At 48.8% G+C, this 21453-nt stretch overlaps 1 protein-coding gene and 1 non-coding gene across 2 annotated transcripts in view; both read right to left on the bottom strand.

The window, feature by feature from the left end:
- Positions 1–21453, bottom strand: part of PSMD9 (proteasome 26S subunit, non-ATPase 9) — a 405206-nt gene that overhangs the window by 305755 nt on the left and 77998 nt on the right. The window lies entirely within an intron of this gene.
- On the bottom strand, positions 9064–9170 carry LOC126931871 (U6 spliceosomal RNA). The gene has a single exon (XR_007717980.1). It is a non-coding gene; the product is annotated as a U6 spliceosomal RNA (small nuclear RNA).

Raw genomic sequence — 21453 nt, 5'->3', positions numbered from 1 at the left:
TTAGCACCATCCTCTTGGTGCTATAATAGTGAGTGAGATCTGATTTTTTTTTTTTGAGACAGAGTCTCGCTCTGTCACCCAGGCTGGAGTGCAGTGGCGCGATCTCAGGTCACTGCAAGCTCTGCCTCCCAGGTTCATGCCATTCTCCTGCCTCAGCCTCCCGAGTAGCTGGGATTACAGGCGCCCGCCACCACACCCAGCTAATTTTTAATATTTTTAGTAGAGACAGGGTTTCACCATGTTAGCCAGGATGGTCTCGATCTCCTGACCTCATGATCCACCCGCCTCAGCCTCCCAAAGTGCTGGGATTACAGGCGTGAACCACCGTGCCCGGCAGATCTGATTGTTTAAAAGTATATATATAGCACCTCCCCACCCCTCTCTTCCTCCTGCTCCAGCCATGTGAAGGGCTGGTTCCTCCATTGCCTTCCACCATGATTGGAAGCTTCCTGAGGCCTCCCCAGAAGCAGATGCTGCAATGTTTCCTGCACAACCTTTGGAACCAAGAGCCAATTAATCCTCTTTTCTTTACAAATTACTCAGTCTTGAGTATTTCTTTTTTGAGACAGAGTCTCACTCTGTTGCCCGAGTTGCAGTGGCACGAACTTGGCTCACTGCAACTTCCGCCTCCGGGTTCACGCAATTCTCTGCCTCAGCCTCCTGAGTAGCTGGGATTACAGGTGCCACCACGCCCAGCTAATTTTTGTATTTTTAGTAGAGATGTGGTTTCACCATCTTGGTCGGGCTGGTCTTGAACTCCTGACCTCATGATCCACCTGCCTTGGCCTCCCAAAGTGCTGGGATTACAGGTGTGAGTCACCGTGCCCGGCCTAGGTATTTCTTTTTTTGAGATGCAGTCTCGCTTTGTTGTCCAGGCTGGAGTGCAGTGGCTCAATCTTGGCTAACTGCAAGCTCCGCCTCCCGGGTTCACGCAATTCTCCTGTCTCAGCCTCCCGAGTGGCTGGGATTATAGGCGTGCATCAAAAAATTAGTGCCCAGCTAATTTTTGTATTTTTAGTAGAGAGGGGGTTTCGCTATGTTGGCCAAGCTGGTCTCGAGCTCCTGGCCTCAAATGATCTGCCTGCCTTGGCCTCCCAGAATGCTGGGATTACAGGCGTGAGCCATGGTGGCCAGCCTCAGGTCTTTTTTTTTCCCCCTAAGATGGAGTTTCACGTTTGTTGCCCAGGCTGGAGTGCAATGGCATGATCTCGGCTCACTGCAACCTCCACCTCCCAGGTTCAAGCGATTCTCCTGCCTCAGCCTCCCAAGAAGCTGGGGTTATAGGCGCCTGCCACAACGTCTGGCTAATGTTTTGTATTTTTAGTAGAGACAGGGTTTCCCCGTGTTGGCCAGACTGGTCCCGAACTCCTGACCTCAGGTGATCCGCCTGCTTCGGCAGATCCCAAATTTGCCTCCCAAATTGCTGGGTTTACAGGTGTGAGTCACCGTGCACAGCTTGGTATTTCTTTATAGCAATGAGAGAACAGACTCATACAGCCCTCTTCCAATATTACTGGTCTCCTTATAAAAAGGGGAAATGTGAAATTTGCAAGGAGCAGTGGCTCTTGTCTCGGGTTCCCGCTACTAGTGAGGCTGAGGCAGGAGCATCGCTTGATCCCATGAGGTCAAAGCTGCACTGAGCTGTGATCGTGCCACTGTACTTCAGCCTTGGTGACAGTGTAAGACCCTGTCTCAAAAAAGACAAAAGCAGCCAGGCACCGTGGCTTATGCCTGTAATCCCAGCATTTTGGGAGGACGAGGTGGGCGGATCACCTGAGGTCAGGAGTTGGAGACCAGCCTGACCAACATGGAGAAACCCCATCTCTACTAAAAATACAAAATTAGCCGGGCGTGGTGGCAGGTGCCTGTAATCCCACTTACTCAAGAGGCTAAGGTAGGAGAATCGCTTGAACCCAAGAGGTGGAGGTTGTAGTGAGCTGAGATCGCAACACTGCACTCCATCCTGGGCAACAAGAGTGAAACTCTGTCTGAAAAAAAAAAAAAGACAAAAGCAAAGGAGGAAATTTAGACACAGACAGACATGCACGGAGGGAAGACCATGTGAAGGGACACAAGGAGAAGACGGCCCTCTACAAGCCAGGGAGCTCCAGAAGCGGGGCCTGGGGCACAACCTTCCCTGGTTCCTTCCGAGGGACCATGGCCTTGCTGACATCTTGATTTTGGACTTCTGGCCTCCAGAACTGTGAGACAATAAGTTTCTGTCCTAAGCCACCCAGTTTGTGGGACTTAAAGAAATTTTTTTAGCCGGGCGCGGTGGCTCAAGCCTGTAATCCCAGCACTTTGGGAGGCTGAGTCGGGCAGATCACGAGGTCAGGAGATCGAGACCATCCTGGCTAACACGGTGAAACCCCATCTCTACTAAAAAATACAAAAAAACTAGCCGGGCGAGGTGGTGTGCGCTTATAGTCCCAGCTACTCAGGAGGCTGAGGTGGGAGAATCGTTTGAACCCAGGAGGCGGAGGTTGCAGTGAGCTGAGATCAGGCCATTGTACTCCAGCCTGGGCGACAGAGGGAGACTCCGTCTCAAAAAAAAAAAACAACACAGGCCGGGCACGGTGGCTCACGCCTGTAATCCCAGCACTTTGGGAGGCCAAGGCAGGCAGATCACGAGATCAGGAGATTGAGACCATCCTGGCTAACTCGGTGAAACCCAGTTTCTACTAAAAATGCAAAAAATTAGCCGGGCGTGGTGGCGGGCGCCTGTAGTCCCAGCTACTCTAGAGTCTGAGGCAGGAGAATGGCATGAACCCGTGAGGCGGAGCTTGCAGTGAGCGGAGATCTCGCCACTGCACTCCAGCCTGGGCGACACAGTGAGACTCTGTCTCAAAAAAAAAAAAAAAAAAAAAAAAGGAAGAAGAAAGGAATACAAGGAGCCTGGAGTGATTTGGGGTGGGGTCTTCAGCCAGCCAAGGAAGTTGAATTCTAATGGGGTTGCAAGTGTGTTCAGATGAGATTAGATCATCATGCAGAGTTTGGAGCTAGGTACTCTGGGATTAGAATCCCAGTTTTGTCAGTTTGTAACTGAGCCACTGTGGGCAAGCACCCCAGCCTCTCTGAGCCCCATCTGTGAAAGGGGAATATTGATGGGACTTGGCAAAGAGATTGTTATGAGTGTTCCACGAAAGAACAGTTGTCTGGCGATTAGCACAGCGCTCAGTAAATGGTGGCTCCAACCTTCCCTCTCGTGGGATGTGCTGTGCTCAGAGAAAGAGGATTGCTGCCTTCCAGATTAAATGAATTGGCTGATCTGTGAGTCTTTAGCAAAGGTAGTGTATCTGTGAGAATCTGACTGGGACAGGTACCACACTAAGAGAACTTATCCTGAGAATTGCTCCAGGGGTGCCGGAAGACTTATGGGAAAAGGCACGCAGGGGAGGGGCAGCCCCCAGGTTAGCCCCAGCAGGAGGACTGCCATCACCCCTGGGGATGGAGGGACAGAGGCAGGGGGTGGTGTTTCTGGTACCCAAGAGGGACTGGAGTCCCCAGGCAGAAGCCAGAGCCACAGTGGCCCTGTCTGGTGGGAGGTGGAGCTGGAGATCCCACCTGAGACAGAGGGGTAGGAACACCCTGGATTCCCCTCCTCCCACCCACCAGGCTCCTCCCACCCACCAGGCTCCTGGCACTGCCTCCAGTTGGTCCATCTGTGCAGGAAGCCACTCTGCCACAAGTTGGCCACCCTGTGATCTGGAGCAAGGCAAGAGAAAGGCAAGGGAGGGGTGCGAGGGCAAAGAAGTATAGGTCCAACACTGGGGTGTGGGGGTTCCATCCATTCTCTCTGGAGCCCAGATTCCCCATCTAGAAAATGGGGATAGTGATAGCACCTACTTATAGAATAGTTGACTACCTACAACAGGGTAATGCCTGTAAGCAGGTGAGCCCAGCAGCTGGCACACAGTAGGGAGTACCCCATAGATGTCATGAACAACCTAGTTAGCTGTTTTCTGCTCAGAGGATGAAAGGAGGTAACAGGGCCAGGCGCAGTGGCTCAACGCCTGTAGTCCCAGCACTTTGGGAGGCTGAGGCAGGAGGATCACTTGAGCCCAGGAGTTCAAGACCAGCCTGTGCAACATGGTAAAACCCTGCCTCTAATTAAAAAAATTAAATAAAAAAAAAGAGAGAGAAAGAGGAAAGAAAGAAAGAGAAAGAAAGAAAAGAAAGGAAGAAAGAAAGAAAGAAAGAAAGAAAAGAAAGAAAGAAAAGAAAGAGAAAGAAAGAGAAAGAGAAGGAAGGAAGGAAGGAAAGAAAGAGAAAGAAAGAAAGAAAGAAAAAGAAAGAAAGAAAAAGAAAGAAAGAAAGAGAAAGAAAGAAAGAAAAGAAAAAAGAGCTGAGCTAACAGGACAGGGCCTGGGAATAAAGTCAAGGTACAGGAACAGTGCTAGGGCTCGTGATATTTTTGTCTTGGAGACGTGTCCATCTGTCCTCTCTCCATTCTAAGCTGGTGAGTCTGTCAGTCTCCTTTTAGAAATCCTGAGTCAGGGCAGCTCTTACAAGTTCAGGGTGGCTCGAAGTTTGGCCTCTGCACTCCCTCAAAAGGATTTCAAATCCACTGGATTTTTAGTTGGTTTCTCTGCCTCCTACCGTTGCCAAACTTCCCTTGCCTCCCCCAGCCTGGGGCTGAGCCATTTCCAGGATCTCGCTTTGTATAATTAAAAAGAAAAATAGAACAGCTGATGTTGCCAAACATGTATTTAAAGTGACACCCTGAGTTCAAGGAGTGGAAAATAAAAACGTTTAAGGTTTAGATTAAAAGTCTCCATGCTCAGCTGTCTCCTGACCCTGGGATTTCTCCATAGCCCGGCCGCCTTTAATCCCCTGCCGTGGCTCGTAAAAGCCCTTTAGACTGAGGGCATTTATGTCCCAGAGAACAGTTCTAGCCTAATCACACAAAAACACTCGCATCCTGGGAACAGCCTGTCAAATGCAGTGTGGCTCTGTGAGGCCCCAGAGAAGCTGGAGAAATTGTAGTGCTGATCACCCTAGAAGTCACACTCCATCACTTTCCTAGACTGTACCCTATCCCCCACAATATCCAATTCATCAATAAACCCAGTCAATTCTAGCCCCTAGCATTTTCCTGAGATCTGAGCTCTTCCATCCAGCAGCACCCCTTCCATTGCATCCGGGCTGCCGTTGCTGCCCACCCACACGTCTGCAGTTCCCCACCCGGGCTCTCTGCTTCTGCTGATCCCATTAAAGCCCGTTCTGTAACAGCAACCAGAAATAGTTTTTGAAACATAAATCTGATCATGTCCTTTCTCTGCTTATATTAGTTTCCCATTGCTGCTGTAAGAAATTACCATACATTTAGTGACTTAAAACAATACAAATTCAGAGCAGGTGCAGTGGCTCACGCCTGTAGTCCCAGCACTTTGAGAGGCTGAGGCAGGCAGATCACCTGAGGTTGGGAGTTCAAGACCAGCCTGACCAGCATGGAGAAACCCCGTCTCTACTAAAAAAAAAAAAAAAAAAGAAAGAAAGAAAAAGCTAGGTGTGGTGGTGCATGCCTGTAATCCCAGCTACTAGGGAGGCTGAGGCAGGAGAATCACTTGAACCCGGGAGTCAGAGGTTACAGTGAGCCCAGATCACGCCATTGCACTCCAGCCTGGACAACAAGAGCAAAACTCCGTCACAAAAACACAAATTCGGCCGGGCGCGGTGGCTCACGCCTGTACTTCCAGCACTTTGGGAGGCTGAGGCGGAGGGATCACTTGAGGTCAGAAGTGGAGACCAGCCCGGCCAACATGGCAAAACCTTGTCTCTACAACCCCAAAATTCAAAAATTAGCCAGGTATGGTGGGGCACACCCGTAGTCCCAGCTACTTGGGAGACTGAGGCAGGAGAATCGCTTGAATCCGGGAAGCAGAGGTTGCAGTGAGCCAAGATTATGCCACTGCACTCCAGCCTGGGTGACAGAGCAAGACTCCGTCTCAAAAACAAACCAAAACAAAAACACAAATTTGCCGGGTGCAGTGGCTCATGCCTGTAATCCCAGCACTCTGGGAGGCCGAGGCAGGTGGATCGCCTGAGGTCAGGAGTTTGAGATCAGTCTAACATGGTGAAACCCTGTCTCTATTAAAACTACCAAAAAAAGGCTGGGTGCAGTGGCTCATGCCTGTAATCCCATCACTCTGGGAGACCAAGGTGGACAGATCACCTGAGGTCAGGAGTTTGAGACCAGCCTGGCCAACATGGTGAAACCCCATCTCTACTAAAAATTCAAAAATTAGCCGGGCGTGGTGGCAGGCGCCTGTAATCCCAGCTACTCAGGTGGCTGAGGCAGGAGAATCACTTGAGCTCAGGAGGCGGAGGTTGCAGTGAGCCGAGATTGTGCCATCACACTCCAACCTGGGGGACAAGAGCAAGACTTTGTCTCCAAAAAAAAAAAAAATAAATAAAATAAATACAAAATTTAGCCAGGCGTGGTGGCGGGTGCCTATAATCCCAGCTACTCGGGAGGCTGAGGCAGGAGAGTTGCTTGAACCTGGGAGGTGGAGGTTGCAGTGTGCTGAGATCATGCCACTGCACTCCAGCCTGGGTGACAGAGTGAGACTCCATCCCAAAACACACACACACACACACACACACACACACACACACACACACACACACACATTATCTTACAGTCTAGAGGTCAGAAATTCAAAATGAATCATCAGGGACCAAAATTAAGGTGACAGCAGGGCTGGTTCCTTTGGAGGCTCTAATGAAAAAATGGGAAAATCCATTTCTTGTTCTTTCCCTTCTGCTGGCTGCCTGCATTCCTTAGCGTGCAGCCCCTTCTGTTTCTTTCTTTTTTTTTTTTTTTTTTTTTGAGGCGGAGCTTGCAGTGAGCTGAAATCATACCATTCCGGGTTTAAGAGATTATCCTCCCTTGGGGAATCACAGGCATGCACCACCACACCTAGCAGATTTTTGTATTTTTAGTAGACACAGGGTTTCGCCATGTTGGCCAGGCTGGGGACCTCTTTTATTGATTAGTTTTGTTGGTATTGTTTGTTGTTAAGGCAGGATCTCACTCTGTCGCCCAGGCTGAAATGTAGTGGTATAATCACAGCTTACTGCAGCCGCATTTTCCCAGGCTCAGGCGATCCTTCCACCTTAGCATCCCAGGTAGCTAGGACCACAGGAATGAACCACCACACCCGACTAATATTTTGTGGTGAGATGGGGTCTCCCCATGTTTGCCCAGTCGCGAACTCTTGGGCTTAAGCAATCTGCCTGCCTCAGCCTCCCGCAGTTCTGGGACCACAGGCATGAACCACACCACACAGATGCTTTTATAAGGGCACTAATCCCTTCACACAGGCAGAACCTTATAACTTAATCACCTTCTAAAGGACCTACCTGTTAATACAATCGCATTGGGTATTAGGTTCCAAAACATGAATTTTGGGGGGACACTAACATTCGGACCATTGCATATGTATACTATCAAGTCTATTTACATAAAATTCAAAGACAGGCCAAAGTACAATGGAAACTATGGGGAGTGATGGATATGTGTTAATCAATATGACCATGTTAATCAGGACACAATGGATATCAACTCATCACACTGTACATCTTCAATACATACAATTTTAATTTATTAATTAATTTTTTTTTTTTTGGAGACAGAGTCGTGCTCTGTCCCAGGCTGGAGTGCAGTGGCATAATCCCGGCTCACTGCAACCTCTGTCTCCCAGGTTCGAGCTATTCTCCTGCCTCAGCCTCCCAAGTAGCTGGGATTACAGGCGTGCACCACCATGCCCGGCTAATTTTTGTATTTTTGGTAGAGATGGGGTTTCACCATGTTGGTCAGGCTGGTCTTGAACTCCTGACCTCGTGATCCACTCGCCTTGGCTTCCCAAAGTACTGGGATTACAGGTGTGAGCCATTGTGCCTGGCCATTATCGATTAAATATTTTTAAACCAAAAAAAGAAGAAATGACTGGGTGCATTGGCTCACACCTGTAATCCCAGCGCTTTGGGAGGCCGAGGCAAGGAGATATTTTGAGGCCAGGAGTTTAAGACCAGCCTGGGCAACATGGCGAAACCCTCTACAAAAAATAAAACTAAAAAATTGGCCAGGCATGCTGGCTTGCACCTGTGGTCTTAGCTACTGGGGAAGCTAAGGCAGGAGGATCCCGTGAGCCTAGGAGTTTGAGGCTGCAGTGAGCTGTGATTGCACCAGTGCACTCCAGCCTGGGTGAGAGAGGGAGACCCCCATCTCTAAAAATAAAAAGAAACAAGTGAATGATTCAAAACAAAAAGAACGGGCCAAAGGAAACAATATATATAAAAACTTGGCCAGCACATGGTGGCTCACACTTGGGATCCCAGCACTTTGGGAGGCCGAGGCAGGCGGTCAGGAGTTTGGGACCAGCCTGGCTAACGTGGCAAAACCCTGTCTCTACTAAAAAATACAAAAATTAACCGGGTGTGGTGGCGTGCAGCTGTGATGCCAACTATTCGGGAGGCTGAAGCAGAAGAATCCCTTGAACTCGGGAGGCGGGGATTGCAGTGAGCCAAGATTGTGCTACCGCACTCCAGGGTGGGTGGGCAATACAGTGAGACTCTGTCTCAAAAAAAAAAAAAAAAAAAAAAAGGCCGGGTGCAGTGGCTCATGCCTATGATCCCAGCACTTTGGGAGGCCGAGGCAGGTGGTTCACGAGGTCAGGGGTTCAAGACCAGCCTGGCCAAGATGGTGAAACCTCATCTCTACCAAAAATACAAAAATTGGCTGGGCGTACTGGCGGGCACCTGTAATCCCAGCTACTCAGGAGACTGAGGCAGGAGAATCACTTGAACCCGGGAGGCAGAGGTTGCAGTGAGCCGAGATCGCGCCACGGCACTCCAACCTGGGTGACAGAGCAAGACTCCGTCTCAAAAACAAACAAACAAACAAATAAACAAAAAACCTGCAATGGTACAATAAGCGATAAATACAAAAATAAGGATAGTGGTACTTTCAGGGGGTTAGGAGGAAGAGACCGGGATGGGTCCATGGAGAATTTCAAAGAGTCACTGGGATTGCTGGACTTCTGTTGCTGCTGTTTTGACATGGAATGCCTCAGCCTCATGAATGTGCTTGTCATTCTTGCGCAAGAGCCACGCTAAAGTGCTTTGTGTGGTTCCAATTTCAGTATATGTGCTGCCAAAGTGAATACTGCTGCTTTTCTTTAATTGTGATAAAATATACGTAACATATAAATTTATAATTTTTTTTTTTTTTTTTGAGACAGAGTCTCGCTCTGTCGCCCAGGCTGGAGTGCAGTGGCCGGATCTCGGCTCACTGCAAGCTCCGCCTCCCGGGTTCACGCCATTCTCCTGCCTTAGCCTCCCGAGTAGCTGGGACTACAGGCGCCTGCCACCTCGCCCGGCTAGTTTTTTGTATTTTTTAGTAGAGACGGGGTTTCACCCTGTTAGCCAGGATGGTCTTGATCTCCTGACCTCGTGATCCGCCCGTCTCGGCCTCCCAAAGTGCTGGGATTACAGGCTTGAGCCACCGCGCCTGGCCTATAAATTTATAATTTTAACAGTTGTTAAGTGTACAGCTCCATGGCATTAAGCATACTCACACTGTTGTACAACCATCACCACCATCCATGTCTAGAACTTTTTCATCCTCTCAAACGAAAACTCTGTCCCCATTAAATCTAACTCCCCAAAATATCCCCCTGCATCCAGCCCCTGGCCACCATCATTATATCTATTTTATTTTCTTTCTCTCTTTTCCTTTGTTTTTGTTTTTTTGAGATAGAGTTTCACTCTGTCGCCCAGGCTGAAGTGCAGTGGCTCAATCTTGGTTCACTGCAACCTCTGCCTCCCAAGTTCAAGTGATTTGTCTGTCTCACCCTCCCAAGTAGCTGGGATTATAGCCACGCACCACCATGCCTGACTCATTTTTTTTTTTTTTTTTTTTGAGATGGAGTTTCCCTCTCGTTGCCCAGGCTGGAGTGTAACGGCACGATCTTGGCTCACTGCAACCTCCGCCTCCCGGGTTCAAGCAGTTGACTACCTCAACCCTCCCGGTAGCTGGGATTACAGGCATGCGCCACCACGCCCAGTTAATTTTGTATTTTTAGTAGAGATGGGGTTTCTCCATGTTGGTCAGTCTGGTCTCAAACTCCTGACCTCAGATGATCCACCCGCCTTGGCCTCCCCAAGTGCTGGGATTACAGGAGTGAGCCACCATGCCCAACCCTTGGGCCCACCATTCTGTTTTCTGTCTTCATGAATTGAAATACTCTAGGTACTTCATATTAATGGAATCATACCATATTTGTCCATTCATGTCTGGCTTATTTCACTTAACATAATGTCTTCAAGGTTTATCTTGTTGAAGCATGTGTCAGAATTTCCTTTGTTTTAAAGTCTGAATCACATTCCATATTATATTATATTCCATATATCGTGTTTTTCCATTTATCTACGCATGGACTTTTGGGTCATTTCCACCTTTGTGGCTGTTGTCAATAGCACTGCTATGAAACTGTTAATGTTTTCTCTCTTAAGTCGATAGTAATAATTGTGTGTGTGTGTGTGTGTGTGTGTATGTATATCTATATATATATATATATATTTTTTTTTTCTTTGAGATGGAGTCTCCCTCTGTCGGCCAGGCTGGAGTGCAGTGGTGTGATCTTGGTTCACTGCAACCTCCGCCTCCTGGGTTCAAGTGATTCTCCTGCCTCAGCCTCCCAAGTAGCTGAGACTGCAGGTGCGTGCCACCATGCCTGGCTAAGTTTTGTATTTTTAGTAGAGACGAGGTTTCACCATATTGGCCAGGATGGTCTCAATCTCCTGACCTTGTGATCTGCCTGCCTTGGCCTCCCAAAGTGCTGGGATTACAAGCATGAACTACCGTGCCCGGCCCCTATATTATTATTTTTTAAACCATACATATAAGTTTATTTCCTGTTTTTAAGCTCAGAACCACATAATGTTATTTATTTTCACACTTTTCCAGAGTGGAACAGTCTTTATTACTTTGCTTGGCAGTAAGTAACTCCAGAAAGTAATCTAATGACTCAGTTTTACTATGGCAAATATTATTAGCCATTTTCTTGCCAAAATAATCAATACATTATTAAAGTTCATCTTGTAAATGTTCTAAACTAACTGATGATAAGGCCACAATAAAAGGTAATGTAGAGTCAGACGCAGTGACTCCTGACTGTAATCCCAGCACTTTGGGGAGGTAGGTGGATCACTTGAGACAGGAGTTTGAGACCAGCCTGGGCAACATAGTGAGACCCCCATCTCTATAACACATTTAAAAATTAGCTGGGTGTGGTGGTGTCCACCTATAGTCTCAGCTACTTAAGTGGCTGAGACAAGAGGATTGCTTAAGCCCAGGAGGTTGAGGCTGCAGTGAGCTATGATTGCACTACTGCACTCCAGCTTAGGCAACACAGCAAGATCCCATCTCCCCCACAAAAAAAGGAGGCCAGGCAAGGTGGCTCAAGCCTATAATGCCAGCAGTTTGGGAGGCTGACGTAGGCATATCTCTTGAGCCTAGGAGTTAGAGACCAGCCTGGACAACATGGAGAAACCTTGCCTCTACAAAAAACACAAAAAAATTAGCCAGGTGTGGTGGTGCATGCCTATCGTCCCAGCTACTCTGAGGCTTGAACCAGGGAGGTGGAGGTTGCCGTGACCCAAGATGGTGTCATTGCACTCCAGTCTAGGTGAGAGAGGGAGACTCCATCTCAAAAACAAACAAACAAACAAACAAACAAACAAATAAAACCTGCAGAATATATTTTACCACAGTTAAAAAGAAGGAGGGGAGGAAAGTGTTGGATCATGCAAAGCTTTGTGACTCTAGTGAAGATTTGAGTCTTCAATGATTTCTATGCATTGTCTTGGTATTTGCAAAATTAGATCCTGGATTACCTCTATAATTTTTCAAAATTGACTTGCCAATATAGGAGTCCAGGCAAGGGGTTAAGAAGTCAAGGAGGAGAAGGGTCAAATCTTTCATTTCATAGCTGGAAACGTCAGGCCAAATCTGAGGGAGGGCACCTGTCAGAAGCGCAGGCCCGCTGCCAGAGCTCCAGGGTTAGAACCCAGCTGCTGCCCTCTTGCCTGGTGTATGAAGGAAGGAACAACTGCGGTGGGGGAAGTGGCCATAATCAGACAGCAGGCACTGATTGAGCGGGAGCTGCAGGCAAAGTCCTCCATGGGTGCCTGGGGATGGACAGGCAGGTGAGCTAGGGGCCGGCCTGGCCTCACCTTCAAAGAGCTGGTTCCCAGGTGAGAAGATATGGCCCTGAGAAAGGTACCTGGCAGTACAGGTGATAAGGGGCCCTCTGCACTCTAAACACACCCACCTTCTAGCCTTATCTTTGTGTGTTAGAGTTATTTATTTACAGGCCATGTTAGCAACAAGACTGGGGACTCCTTGAGGGTGTTCATTCATTCAGGCATTTATTGAACTACTGTGTACCCAGGCACTGATTGGGACAGCTGTATACAGTAGCTGCTTGATAAACATACCCTGCACTGAATGACAAACTCAGAGCTTAGCATTTCATAGGCACTCCATAAATGCTGCTTGGATTGAATAAATAACGCATGAATAAATTACAGGCATCAGGCCTGGCACACAGCAGGTGTTTAATACATGTTGAGGCCGGGCGCGGTGGCTCAAGCCTGTAATCCCAGCACTTTGGGAGGCCGAGACGGGCGGATCACGAGGTCAGGAGATCGAGACCATCCTGGCTAACACGGTGAAACCCCGTCTCTACTAAAAAATACAAAAAAAAAACTAGCCGGGCGCGGTGGCGGGCGCCTGTAGTCCCAACTACTCGGGAGGCTGAGGCAGGAGAATGGCGTGAACCCGGGAGGCGGAGCGTGCAGTGAGCTGAGATCCGGCCACTGCACTCCAGCCTGGGCGGCAGAGCGAGACTCCGTCTCAAAAAAAAAAAAAAAAAAAAAAAAAAAAAAAAAAAAAAAACATGTTGAATGCATGAAGGAAGGACTAGCACAAGGTCTGGTACACAGGAAATACATGTTGCAAGAACCTACCTTTTTTTTTTTTTTGAGATGGAGTCTTTCTCTGTTGCCCAGGCTGGATTGCAGTGGTGCGATCTCAGGTTCAAGTAATTCTCCTGCCTCAGCTTCCCAGGTAGCTGGAATTACAGGCACATGCCACCATGCCGAGCTAATTTTTGTATTTTTAGTAGACATGGGTTTCACCATGTTGTCTGGGCTGATCTTGAACTCCTGACCTCAAGTGATCCACCCGCCTTGGCCAAGCGCTGGGAATATAGGCATTAGCCACTGTGCCCAGCCTTTTTCTTTTTTTTTTTTTGGAGACAGGGTCTCACTCTGTTGCCCAGGCTGGAGTGCAGTGGTGCAATCATGGCTCACTGCAGCCTTGACCTTCTGGGCACAAGTGATCCTCCCGCCTTAGCCTCCAGAGAAACTGGTACCACAGGAGTGCACCACCACACCCAGCTAATTTTTTTCTTTTTTCTTCTTTTTTTTTGAGATGGAGTTTTGCTCTTGTCGCCCAGGCTGGAGTGCAATGGTACAATCTTGGCTCACTGCAACCTCTGCCTCCCAGGTTCAAGGGATTCTCCTGCCTTAGCCTCCTGAGTAGCTGGGATTACAGGTACACGCCACCATGCCCAGCACATTTTTTTTTTTTAAGACGGAGTCTCGCTCTGTGGCCCCCCGGGCTGGAGTGCAGTGGCCGGATCTCAGCTCACTGTAAGCTCCGCCTCCCGGGTTCACGCCATTCTCCTGCCTCAGCCTCCCGAGTAGCTGGGACTACAGGCGCCCGCCACCTCGCCCGGCTAGTTTTTTGTATTTTTTTGTAGAGACAGGGTTTCACCGTGTTAGTCAGGATGGTCTCGATCTCCTGACCTCGTGATCCGCCCGTCTCGGCCTCTCAAAGTGCTGGGATTACAGGCTTGAGCCACCGCGCCCGGCCTGCCCAGCACATTTTTGTATTTTTAGTAGAGTTGGGGTTTCGCCATGTTGGCCAGGCTGGTCTCGAACTCCTGACTTCAGGTGATCCACCTGCCTCGGCCTCCCAAAGTTCTGGGATAACAGGCATGAGCCACCGCGCCCAGTCTTTTAAATTTTTTTTGTAGAGACAGAGTCTCACTAAGTTGCCCAGGCTAGTCTCAAACTCCTGGGCTAAAGTGATTCTCCTGTCTTGGCCTCCAAAAGTGCTGGCATTGCAAATGTGAGCTACCACACCAAGCCTGAACCTGCCTTTTTTTTTTGAGACAAAGTCTTGCTCTATCACCCAGGCTGGAGTGCAGTAGTGCGATCCTGGTTCACTGCAAGATCCGCCTCCCAGGTTCAAGCAGTTCTCCTGATCAGTTTCCCAAGTAGCTGGGATTACAGGAGCCTGCCACCATGCCCGGCTAATTTTTGTATTTTTAGTAGAGATGGGGTCTCACCGTGTTGGCCAGGCTGGTCTTGAACTCCTGACCTCAGGTGATCCGCCTGCCTTGGCCTCCCAAAGTGCTGGGATTACAGGGATGAGCCACTGCGCCCAGCCTGTTTCCAGTGTTTTGTGATGACCTACAATGCTGCTGGGGCCATCATCCTTGTCCATACTTACCCGGTGCACTCCTGCATTTCTGTCAACAATGTCCTCAGATGTGGAGTGGCTGCATCATAGGTTACACACGCCTTCAGCTTTACTAGACATTGCCCAGCTAGTTCCCAAAGTGTCTACTAATTTTTGCAGCTTATTTCTCCCCCAATCGCACCCTCAGCTCACTATGCTTGGGTCCTATGGGCCTTCTTTTGGGTCCTTCAGCGCATGTGCGCCTCAATCACAAGGCCTTTCCATCTGCCATTTCGTCTGCTGAGAGCACTTCCCCAACACTCAGCCTAGCAAAGACCTTTTCTTCAGAACTCAGCTCTAGGCATCACTCCCTCCTCAATCCCAGACCAAGTCAACCCTCCCTCCCTCCATATTATGGAACTCATAGCACCACATATGTCTCCTTTGTGATATTTATCAACTGCGGAGTTTCCTCTCTGTCTGTGCAACTCTCCGAACAAAGTCTGTCTCCCCTGCTAAGCTGTAAGTTCCCGTGTTTGTTTAAGCTCACTGCCCTTTCTCCAACACCCAACAGCATGCCTGGCACATGTTAGGCAATGGGTGTTATTACTCTAATAGCTATTCTGTATTCTAACTCATATTTGAGTTCAGTATGTAACTTTTCCAGCATGTTTTCACATTAATTAGCATCCTCTGGGGCCAGGATCATGACAATGTAGACACAGCCCCTTCCCTTAAGAAGTTCACAGATTTAGGTCAATAAATGTTAACTGGACTCACTGGCCCGTGACATATTTTCAGTGCTTAGCAACTGTTTCATCGACTCAGAGGTCCCCTTCGTCTAAGTATTACTATAATGAAGAGTGTGGGCCAGTGTTTACTGAGCACTTATTATGTACCAGACACTCAGCTAAGTGCTTTTCATTTACCATCTCCTGCCTGCTGACATCCTTCCCAGGAGGTCCTATATCACCTCCATTTGACAGATGAGGAGACTGAGCCTCAGGAAGGTGAATTCATTCATCTGTTCCAGGTCACACAGCTGGTACATGATATAGACGGGATTTCTCAGCCAGAGTTCCTAACCTGTACCTCCTATTACGATGCTGCATTTTCCCTGCCCCAATTACACTGCTCTCTTTTTATTTATTTATTTATTTTTTATTTTTGAGATGGAGTCTGGCTCTGTCACCCTGGCTGGAGGGCAGTGGCCAGATTTTGGCTTACTGCAATCTCTGCCTCCGAAGTTCAAGTGATTCTCCTGCTTCAGCCTCCCAAGTAGCTGGGACTATATGCGTGTGCCACCATACCCAGCTAATTTTTGTGTTTTTAGTAGAGATGGGGTTTTTCACCATGTTGGCCAGGCTGATCTCGAACTCCTGACCTCAGGTGATCCGCCCACCTCGGCCTCCCAAAGTGCTGGGATTACAGGTGTGAGCCACTGTGCCCATCTTAAATTAAATTACACTGCTTTCTGTTGGGAGTCCAGAGACTAAGTTTGATACCTACCATTACTGGGCACCCCAGTACTAACCATTTTACATCCATCTATTCATTTAATTCAAATAGTTACTGAACCCACCACGAACCCAGTTCTGTTCCGGGGCTGGAGACATGGCGGTAAACAAAACAAACATCCTAGTGGGAGGAGTAAAAACTAAAGAAACTCAGTTAAGTAGAATACAAAATATGGGCTGTTCACAGTGGTTCATGCCTATTATCCCCGCACTTCGGGAGCCAGAGAGGGAGGATTGCTTGAGGTCAGGAGTTCGAGACCAGCCTGGGCAACATAGTGAGACCCTGTCTCTACAAAATAAAAACAAACAAACAAACAAACAAAAACAAAAACTTGGGCCGGGCGTGGTGGCTCATGCCTGTAATCCCAGCACTTTGGGAGGCTGAGGCAGGTGGATCACCCGAGGTCAGGAGTTCGAGACCAACCTGGCCAACATGGTGAAACCCCATCTCTACTAAAAAAACAAAAATTAGCCGGGCATGGTGGTGGGCGCCTGTAAGCCCATCTACTCAGGAGGCTGAGGCAGGAAAATTGCTTGAACCCGGGAGGCGGAGGTTGCAGTAATCCGAAGATTATGCCATTTCACTCCAGCAGCCTGGGCGACAGAGCTAGACTCTGACACACACACACACACACACACACAGCCTGGGCGACAGAGCTAGACTCTGACACACACACACACACACACACACACACAACCCCACAAAACCAAAAATTAGCCAGCTGTGGTGGTGGGCGCCTGTAATCCCAGCTACTTGGGAGGCTGAGGCAGGAGAATCGCTTGAACCCAGAGGTTGCAGTGAGCCAAGATCAGGTAATGACCTGATCTCCAGCCTGGGGGACAAAAGCAAAACTGTTTCAAAAACAAACAAAAAAACTGGCTGGGTGTGGTGATGCATGCCTGTAGTCCCAGGTAATCGGGAGACTGAGGCGGGAGGATCACTTGAACCCAGGAGTAGGACGTGGCAGTGAGCTGTGATTGTGCCACTGCCCTCCGGCAGCCTGGGTGACAGAGACCCTGTCTGAATATATTAGGTTGGTGCAAAAGTAATTGCAGTTTTTGCCACTGAAAGTAATGCCATTGAAGGTAATGGCAAAAACAGCAATTAATTTTGCGCCAAACTAACAGATCTATAGATACGTAGATAATATGATCGATGGTGATCAGTGATATTCACGTCTGTAATCCCAGCACTTTGGGAGGCCGAGGTGGGCAGATCACTTGAGGCCAGGAGTTCGAGATCAGCCTGGCCAACATGGTAAAACCCCACTTCTACTAAAAATACAAAAAAATTTAGCCAGGCGTGGTGGCGTGCGTCTGCGGTCCCAGCTATGCGGGAGGCTGAGGTGGGAGGATCCCTTGAACCCAGGAGGCAGAGGTTGCAGTGAGCCGAGATCATGGCATTGCACTCCAGCCTGGGCGACAGAGTGAGAACCTGTCTCCAAAAAAAAACAAACAAAGAAAAGGAACAAGGAAAATAAGATGGTAAGTGTGGTCTCCAAGGTCTTGTTCTTCCTATGTCCATTATTTTTCCCATTATACAAGTGAGGAGGAGGTTCAGAGAGGTGGAGTAACTCGTAAAGGGATTCACAGTGCGCAGGCTGAGACGTCAGTGTCCTGGAAGGACTCATCCTGCAATCACTCTTGGCTGTGTTCCTACCCAGTGCCTAGGATGGAGGTGAAGACAAAAAGAGCATCGGACTTTCTCCCAAGAGCTTGAGACCTGGCAAGCGGGTAGGTCAATCCCTGTGAGCAGAGGACTCCCAAAGCCCCTGCAAAGCATCCATGAGGTGCCCAGGGCAGACACTGAGAAATCACGGTGGGAGAAGCAGATGCAGAGGCTGGAGTTGAAGCTCAGGCTGATGAATCGATTCCAGAGATCAGGAGCAGAAAGCAAAGTCCCCCTAGGATCTTCTGGGACTATTGGTGGCTCCCAGACCCACCAGTCCTGGCTCTACTCCCCTTCAGCCCTCTTGTCTCCAGCCTTTAGGCCTTCAGACAGGGAGACCCAATGACGCTAGTTACCTAATAATTAGCCACAGCCTAGCACGGAGGAAGCTGCTGTCACACACGAACAGCGGCCCCCTCCTCCACCTGACATCATGAGCTTGGGGTACCTCCCAGACTGCTGGGTCGTGGCAGTGGAGGATGTAGGGTACCTGTTTTTAGGCCTCAGCTGTGGGCGATGACGGCTCGTCCCCATGACTCAGTTTCTGTGCAACAGGTCTCATGAACAAGGGTGGCAGCGTGGAAGAGTGGGTAAGGGTCTGGACTTCGGAGCTAGAAAGGAGCTAGCAAGGCACACCAACCAACATATTTTTTATACCTCTAAGAAACTTGGTATCTTCTTTTTTTTTTTTTTTTTTTTTGGAGACGGAGTCTTGCCTCTGTCACCCAGGCTGGAGTGCAGTGGCGTGATCTCGGCTCACTGCACCTCTGTCTCTTGGGTTCAAGCAATTCTGCTTCAGCCTTCGGAGTAGCTGGAACTACGCCTGGCTAATTTCTTGTGTTTTAGCAGAGACGGGGTTTCACCATGTTACCGAGGCTGGTCTCAAACTCCTGAGTCCAGGCAATCTGCCCGCCTCGGCCTCCCAAAGTGCTAGGATTACAGGTGTGAGCCAGTGCGCCAGGACCTTTTTTTTTTTGAGACACAGTTTCACTCTGTCACCCAGGCTGGAGTACAGCGGCGCCATCTTGGCTTGCTGCAACCTCCACCTTCTGGGTTCAAGCAATTCTCCTGCTTCGGCTTCCTGAGTAGCTGGGACTACAGGTGCCCACCACAACGTCCAGCTAATTTTTGTATTTTTAGTAGAGATAGGGTTTCACCATGTTGGCAAGGCTGGTCTCAAACTCCTGACTTCAGGTGATCTGCCTGCCTTGGCCTCCCGAAGTGCTGGGATTAAAGGCATGAGCCACCACACCTAGCCGGTATCTTGTTCAAAGAGGTACACTTTTTTTTTTTTTTTTTTTTTTTTTTTTTTTTTTTGAGACAGAGTCTCGCTCTGCCGCCCAGGCTGGAGTGCAGTGGCCTCATCTTGGCTCACTGCAAGCTCCGCCTCCCGGGTTCACGCCATTCTCCTGCCTCAGCCTCCCGAGTAGCTGGGACTACAGGCGCCCGCCACCTCGCCCGGCTAGTTTTGTATTTTTTAGTAGAGACGGGGTTTCACCGTGTCAGCCAGGATGGTCTCGATCTCCTGACCTCGTGATCCGCCCGTCTCGGCCTCCCAAAGTGCTGGGATTACAGGCTTGAGCCACCGCGCCCGGCCCAAAGAGGTACACTTTAAGGATTAGTTGATCAAGCTGAAAATATACATAGTTTTGGAGGTTGAGGAATTCATTCATTCATTCAACAAACATTTGTTGAGTATGTTTTATAAGCTGGGTCTAGGACCTGAAAATAAACAGTGAAGAGGACGGACAAAGTTAAGTCTCGTTAGAGACTTCTTCTTTTTTTTTTTTTTTTTTTTTTTTTAATAGAGACAGGGCCTAATTATGTTGCCTAGCCTGGTCTCAAACTTCCGGGCTCTCAAGTGAGCCTCCTGCCTTGGCCTCCCATAGTGCTGGGATTAGACGGGGACTTTTCCTTTTACTAAGTGAGTGGTGTTAGACTGTGGACCCGTGAGTATTCTATTACAGTTGTGAGAAGTGTTCTGAATGAGAAAGAATTTTGTGTGTTCACCTGCTCTCAATCTGTAAGGGAGCCATCTCAGAATTTTGTCTCTTCAGACTGGGGATAAGAGCCAACATCTTCATCTCAGAGCATCTCAGCCTCACCAGGGGGATCGTCCTACTCTCTGCCATGAATAGGTGCCGCGGGATGAAGAGTAGGGTTTCCTACCAAGGCTGCTGTGTTTTGTTTTTGTTTTGTAGAGATGGGGTTTCACCATGTTGCCCAGGCTGGTCTCTAACTCTGGGTTCAAGGGATCCACCCGCCTTGACCTCCCAAAATGTACAGGTATGAGCCACAACGCCTGCCTAAGGTTGCTTTGGTGTGAATCAAGGAGGCACTCAATAAATAGTTGTGGGATTAATGAATGTCATTTCAAGGAGGGTTAAAAGCCACAGACACCATCTGTAAAGGGTGTTAGAATTTGGTTATCCAGGAAAAGAGAAAATTTCAGCAGTTATTCCGAGATTTCCAGAAGGGTGAGTAGTTTTGGGACTTGGGGAGGAGGAATTGGGGTGCTGGGTTTCCATTCAACAACTATGTTTTCCAGCCTGGCCAACACGGCCAAACCCCGTCTCTACTAAAAATACAAATATTAGCTGGGTGTGGTGGCGGGTGCCTGTAATCCCAGTTACTTGGGAGGCTGAGGCAGGAAGATCGCTTGAACCCCAGAGGCAAGGCAGAGGTTGCAGTGAGCCGAGATTGCGCCACTGCACTCCATCCTGGGCGACAGAGTGAGACTCTGTCTCAAAAACAACAACAACAACAACAACAACAAACCCACAAGTAATTTTAGAGGACATGCAGGCATTTTGCTAGAGCAACATCCATGAATGAGACAGACCAGGTACTGCCCTCCTAGAGCTTACAGTCTGGTGAGGGCATAGGCAACAGTAAGATGATGTGGTAATTACTGGGAGGGGGCAGGAAAGAAAGAGAGGAAAGCAGATTCCAGGAGAAAGAGGAGGGAAGAAGGGCTGGGGGAATAGATCGGCATAGGCAAAGGTCTGGAGGAGGAAAGAGCAAGTTTAGTCAAAGAACTCAAAATAGGTCAGCATGGTCAGACTTTGGAGTCTGGTGAGGGACAGGATGTAGAAGGAAGGGGACCCAATCCCATCCATTGCAGGCAGCCTTCCCCAAGACGTTCCCCTTGGGGAAAAGCTGAATTTGCCCAATCCACAGCTAGCTGTCATGGTTCTGGAGCCCAGGAGGTCAACCTAATTTTAATTAAGGCACACCATTTATTGAGTCCTGTTATAGAACATTGACTCATTCAATTGTTGGGTAACTTTATTATTATGATTATTATTTTTTGAGATGGAGTTTTGCTCTTGTTGCTCAGGCTGGAGTGTAATGGTGCGATTTTGGCTCACTGCAACCTTCGCCTCCTGGGTTCAAGGGATTCTTCTGCCTCAGCCTCCCAAGTAGCTGGGATTACAGGCATGCACCACCATGCCCGGCTAACTTTGTATCTTTAGTAGAGACGGGGTTTCTCCACGTTGGTCAGGCTAGTCTTGAACTCCCGACCTCAGGTGATCCGCCCGCCTTGGCCTCTCAAAGTGGTGGAATTACAAACATGAGACATCTTGCCCCGCCTATTTTTCTTTCTTTCTTTTTTTTCTTTTTTTGAGACGTAATCTCTCTCTGTCACCCAGGTTGGAGTGCAGTGGCACGATCTGGGCTCTGCAACCTCCACCTCCCAGGTTCAAGCAATTCTCTTGCCTCCGCCTCCC

Source organism: Macaca thibetana, chromosome 11, assembly GCF_024542745.1.
Source record: "Macaca thibetana thibetana isolate TM-01 chromosome 11, ASM2454274v1, whole genome shotgun sequence".
Classification (NCBI taxonomy): Eukaryota; Metazoa; Chordata; class Mammalia; order Primates; family Cercopithecidae; genus Macaca; species Macaca thibetana.
Note: the sequence above shows the minus strand (reverse complement) of the source record. Positions and strands in the feature narration are given on the sequence as shown.